General features: G+C 39.3%; 1 pseudogene; it reads right to left on the reverse strand.

The window, feature by feature from the left end:
- Positions 1-3,138: 3,138 nt before the first annotated feature.
- Positions 3,139-3,257, reverse strand: LOC111735968 (annotated as a pseudogene).
- Positions 3,258-5,992: the final 2,735 nt, after the last annotated feature.

Genomic DNA, 5,992 nt, shown 5'->3' on the forward strand with positions numbered 1-5,992 from the left:
AAGCTGACTGCGAGGCTTTGGCCTGGGCAGGTGGGAGTACAGAGTTGCTGCATTCTGAGTAGGAGGCTGCGGGAGGAGCAGACTTTGTAGGGAAGACCAGGAGTTTGGTTTTGGCATTCTACATTTTGGATTTTCTATTAGATAGATCGATAGATGTGCAAGGAAGCAGTTGGCATTCAGGAGAGAGGTCAAGTTTGGGCGTTATTAGCATATAGATAGTATTTAAAGATATGGGCCTGGGTGAGATGGGGGAGACCCCTGATCCCTGATGTCTCCCAATATGTATTAGTTAGGAAGATGAAACAACAGAGGAGACCCTGTTGGAAGATTGAGTGAGGTAGGAGGAAAAACAGGAGAGAGTGGAGCTCTGGAGGCCAGTGAGGAAAGGGTTTCTAGAAGGAAGTGGTGTACTGTCCGTGTCAGGTGTTTCTGAGAAGGCACCGGGACCTCAGTGGGTGGAGGAAGAGAAGCCACTAGAGTGAATTCAAAAGAGGAAGTGGGGACAGAGATTATAAACAGCTCTGCTGAAAATTCTGCTGCAGAGATGAGCAGAGAATTGAGATAGGTGATAAGGAAATAGGGTCGAGAAAGAGATGCCTTTTTTGTTTGTTTGTTTGTTTTTAATTTTAAAAAGCTGGACATTTATACAATCCACACAGTGATCCTTCCAATTACCCTAGCATCCATCTGGCACCACACACAACCATTACAATAATATCGACTATATACCCTATGCTCTACTCTAAATCCCCACTGCTGTTTTGTAACTACCAATTTGTACTTCCTCCCTTCATCTTTTTCACGCAGCCCCCAAACCCCTCACCCCTCTGGCAATCACCAGTTTGTTCTCTGTATCAGTGAGTCTGTTTTCATTTAGTTTATTCATTTCTTTCGTTCCTTAGATTCCACATATAAATGAAATCATATGGTATTTATCTTTCTCTGTCTGACTTATTTCACTCAGTAGAATACCCTCTAGGTCCATTGATATCATTGCAAATGGTAAGATTTCATTTTTTTTAATAGCTGAGCAATATTCCATTGTGTGTGTGTGTGTGTGTGTGTGTGTGTGTGTGTGTGTGTGTGTGTGTGTGAGATAACTTCTTTATCCAGTTGTCTATTGATAGGCACTTAGGTTGCTTCCATATCTTGGCTATTGTGACTAGTGCTGCCATGAATACAGGAGTGCATAGATCTTTACGAACTAGTGGTTTTCTTTGAATAAACACACAATTGCTGGGTCAAAAGGTAGTTCTATTTTTAATTTTTTTTTCCCAGAAACTCTTAGAGTCTCACTTTTCATGGCAATATAGTCACTTGCATCATTTCAATAAGGATCAATCCTTCTTTTTACCAGGATATAATTGGACAGATCGACTGTGCAATATGGTTCATATTTGAAGACTGGTAATCATAGAATCAGACATAACCACCACTTTGTTTAAAGAGACAAATGTTGGCTGTACTTATGGAACTAACGCCCACAAAACTCTCCCTGGAAAGCTGGCCTGGTCCCTGGTCGACAGGGTGCCAGCCTTTCAGGTGGTTAAGAAGATTACTTCCTGGAAGGCCAGGAACCATAGGATATTTAGGGCCCTTAAGAAGAGAGGAATTCACCTAAATTCATAGGAATTGCAGGTGAACTTTGGTGGAAAGAGTTTCTTAGGACCGGTTTCCTCTTCTCAAGAAAGCAAACAGTAGAGGCTTTAAAATCCATCCTTGTGAAAACTCCCAGACAGAAATTAATTTTGTGACATTACTAGTTGTTCAATACCGTATGGCTCAAGATTTGTAAAGCAAACTTAAGGAGGCCTAGATGTTAATGAACACCCTTTGTTTATACAAGTAATCAGGCCAGACCTGTTGAGGTCAGCCTTACTTTGTGGTTAAGAATAATCTTTCTTTGAGATTCTGTAATAACAAGGGAAGGGGGAGAGACTGTCAAAAAAAAAAATTGTGAAAGACTTTGAAATGTACCCAAAAGTACCCCCAAATCTACTGGATATATTCATTAGCAAACTATGTGTATCTGGAGCACACTATTTTGGCTTATCTGATTCCGGATTTAAACTTTTTATTTTCTTTGAGCTATTCTTATAATTTTGTAAGTTATCTTTTAAAATGATAGTAATGCAAATAATTATTGTCTATAAACATGCAAATTAATTCTGTCTGGTGAAGGAACAATTGATTTCTTCCCCTTCTCTTCATTATAGAAAAAGCCAGTTTTGCATTTATTTGTAAATTTATTTCATGACCTACATATGTCTCTGGTCTTTGAATCCTTCTTTGAACCAGTCTAACTTCTTACCGATTTCCTCCTTCATTAATATGTTAAATAAAATACTGGACATATATTTACATGTATATATATATGACTTTTTAATCTCAAAAAAAATTATCCTTTAACATGTTAAATTCTTCACTTTATTCTTGTGTTATAAACTCTATTATATTTATATATTTATTATTTATACATAACTATAAAATAATTAAATTGTCAACAGTTGACTGGTTGATATAATGTTAGTTTAGTAGATGCTCAATTAAGCATTTATTAATTTTGAATCTATAGAAAGCTGCTTCCTGTCTTGGAGCTAATAATTTTATTTTAAGCATCAAACATTATTCTTATAGGCACTTAAAAAGTTCTTTAGGCCTAAGCACTGTGCTTATGGGGTAAAATCAATAAAATAACCTTAGTCACTCAGATATTTGTTGAATAAACAAATGAGTGAATTGCAAATAATATCCACCATTTTGGTGGCACTTCTCATGTGCCATACACTCATACATATCCTAGAAATATAGAAAGCAATATAAGAAAACTTGGTAGGGAAATTAGTGGGAAATTATTATTATTATTATTATTATTATTATATTATCATTATGGGTGAGGAACAGGCTAAATAAAGTTGAATATCTTGCCTATAATTGCACGTACTAAGTGCAAAAAGCAGTATTTGAACCTAAGTCTCTGACATTAAAGTCTATGTCTTTTCATTACCCAGGATATGGTACTGAGTCTTACGCCTGCTCTCCCAGGGGAATCCCATCAAGGTAATTCAAACCTTCCCCTTTTGGTCCTTCCACCCTCCAGCCCAATCATCTTTGATTTTTGTATTTTTTTTAAAAAAACGCCTACAGCACTTGGTATTCCTAGGTAGTTTCCCATCCAAGTACTAACCAGGTCCGACCCTGCTTAGTTTTGGAGATCAGACGAGATCAGGCACATTCAGGGTGGTATGGTCGTAGACTCATCCTTGTTTTTGACTGTAGAGACATCTTACTGGAAAGCACAGTGCTCGTGGGAATTGGATCTCAAGGTACAACGTTGGCCCTGCCAAAAGCTGTATACTCTTGAGCAAGTCACTCAACCTCTCTTTTAAAATATATTAATAATATCAAAATGTTATTAATTAGATAATATTAGAATATTAATAATATCTAAGCCTAAGAGTTGTTATGAAGGAAAATGAGATGATGCCTATGATGGCTTGGCACCAGTCCTGGCACAGAGTAAGTGCTCAATAAGCAGTAGTCATGGTAACATTTGCCCCAGATTCCTGCTCCCAGGTGACCTCCAACAAGCTCTGAAGCAGCAGCAGGCTGAGCGCCAGGCATTGGGTTGGGAAGAAGGAATTGGTGGTGGAAAGACATGATTTGCATAATCATTTACATATTAAGAAAACTCTTTTCATTTCACAATGGAACAAGTCTTTTGAAGCAAGGCTCTACAATCTAGTGACAATTTAAACAAATTCAAATTGGAAAGTTACAAGGAAGATTACAGAAGGAAACAGGAGGAATCCGGCCTTAATGGATTTAAATCCCAGAGACCAAGCCAAGCAGGCAGTAAATCGGCCTTAACTCTTGCCTATGCTGAGCATGTCCAGGTTTAGCCGTAATTGGAAAGTGGGAGAAGTGGGGATCGGAGGGCATTCTTGGGCACCCGACCTATACCAAGTCAAAAACTCAAGTCTGGGCCCCAATCTCTGTTCCTGCAAAAGTTATTTGTCAGCGAATAGAGTAAATCCTGTGAAGGGTTTGTGTTGGTAAAAAAAAAAATAATAATAACTTGTCTTGAATGTAGACAGAGTCCTGAAATAAACTCGACAAAATCAGCCACTGTGATGTCAGCTGCTTTTATCAATCCCTGTGGTCTCAGCAGCTGTGTTCTGCACCAAGGGGATTCTGGGTAAATGCCAGCCCCCTAAGGTGAGAAACCAGGCTGCAGTGGGACAGGCACAGAAGGGAGGCATCTTAACGCATTGCTGAGTGAGTGCGATTATGACCGGGATTGTCATAGAGCCATCCTTGTTGTACTCAATAATTGTTTCTGAAACGACCTTGAGACTGTGCAGAGATGGTTTAGGCGGGAGAGAGAGAGAGAGAGCGCAGAAAGAAAAGAGAGAGAGTATATCCTAGAGGCAGAGAACAAGACGATCACAACATTCAGTGAGGTCTTCCAGACATGGCAGATTCCATACCTGCAGCTGAGACTTGGCCTTGACTATGCACCCTGGTAGCTGCAGTGGGTCTAGAAAAGGGGCCTAGGCTTTATTTGCAACCAACAATTCACTCACAGATTCAAACCCAGCTCTTTCTCTAATTTAATTGATTTCGCTTCTGTAAACCTGTTTCTTCATCTCTAAAAATATTAATAAAACTTCATAGGGATTTTTGAGATAAATAAATGGGATTAAACACATTTAATTGATTTCGCTTCTGTAAACCTGTTTCTTCATCTCTAAAAATATTAATAAAATTTCATAGGGATTTTTGAGATAAATAAATGGGATTAAACACACTTACCTCACAGGTAAGTTTTGAGATTACATGAGAGGATGTGTGAAAACGCTGGGTTAACAGATTCTAACTGGCAGAGGCGTTGGTTTGAGGGAGAGTGATGAAGCATGCACTCTTCCCCTTCATGATCTGAGCCCCTCCTTGACTCTCTCATGACTGTGAGACTTTGAATACTCATGCTACCCCTCTGGGTCTTGGTTTCTTTACCTGCCAAGTAGGGATAATGACTATATTTCCCATCATGGTTGCTGGCAAGATCACATGAGATTGCATGTCATGTGAAAGATAGTTTATAAATTCTAAAGCTCTACTCAATGGTTGGTCTTCGCATTTTAGAGGTACACGGGACAGTGAAGATAAAGCTCATTTTCTAATCTTTGTTGAGGTAGACACTCATTCTGGATGCAAAATATTCACCAGTGATACTCCAGAACTTCATGTGACCTCATTCACCAGGGCAGGTGACTCTCTCCCCAGTGGCAATGGGGATAGTATGCCTATTGCAAGCACATAACAGCCTCCTCCAAAATCAGGAAAATCTTTGACTGCTTCTCACCACACCCTCTTCCTCAGCCTGAGAGACACTCCAAAAAGCCAATCAGAATCATTGTCTGTGGTTATCTCTAAGGACACCCGCAAGAAGCCCCCTTGCCTGTTTTCTCATCAATCATTTGCCATATGCAAAAATGAAGAAGATATGAAGTCATCACTCCCAGTGATGCTCTTTTAACTTGCAACAGTGACAAAGGTGATGGTCTTCCATTACCCCGATGCTTGCTCCCTTCTCACTGATGATTATCCTTTATCCCTGTCATCTTCATGTAATATCTATAGGGCAGAAGTGGTTTTTTTCTATTTCCTTTTCCTCTTGTAGTTGATCCTTCCTGTGGTTTTCTGATACCTCCTCCTGACGAAAGTCACTGTGGATTTCCTTCCATCCCTAAGCAGAAAGCTCAGTGCTATTATCTTTGTAGCTTCATCTTTGAGAGTTCCAATCTTTGTATTCCCTTTTCTACCTTCCTTAACTTTTTAATAACAGAGAACTGTCAGAACAGAAATTGCTTCTGGTCTGGAACAGGCTGTACTCTCCATGGCACGTATATTACTGAGCTGAGGGTGGTTTCACTTTGAGTTGACACAAACCTAATCAGGATATGAGAACTCTGAAGATATTAGTCTTTAT

Source organism: Pteropus vampyrus, unplaced genomic scaffold, assembly GCF_000151845.1.
Source record: "Pteropus vampyrus isolate Shadow unplaced genomic scaffold, Pvam_2.0 Scaffold15, whole genome shotgun sequence".
NCBI classification, from domain to species: Eukaryota; Metazoa; Chordata; class Mammalia; order Chiroptera; family Pteropodidae; genus Pteropus; species Pteropus vampyrus.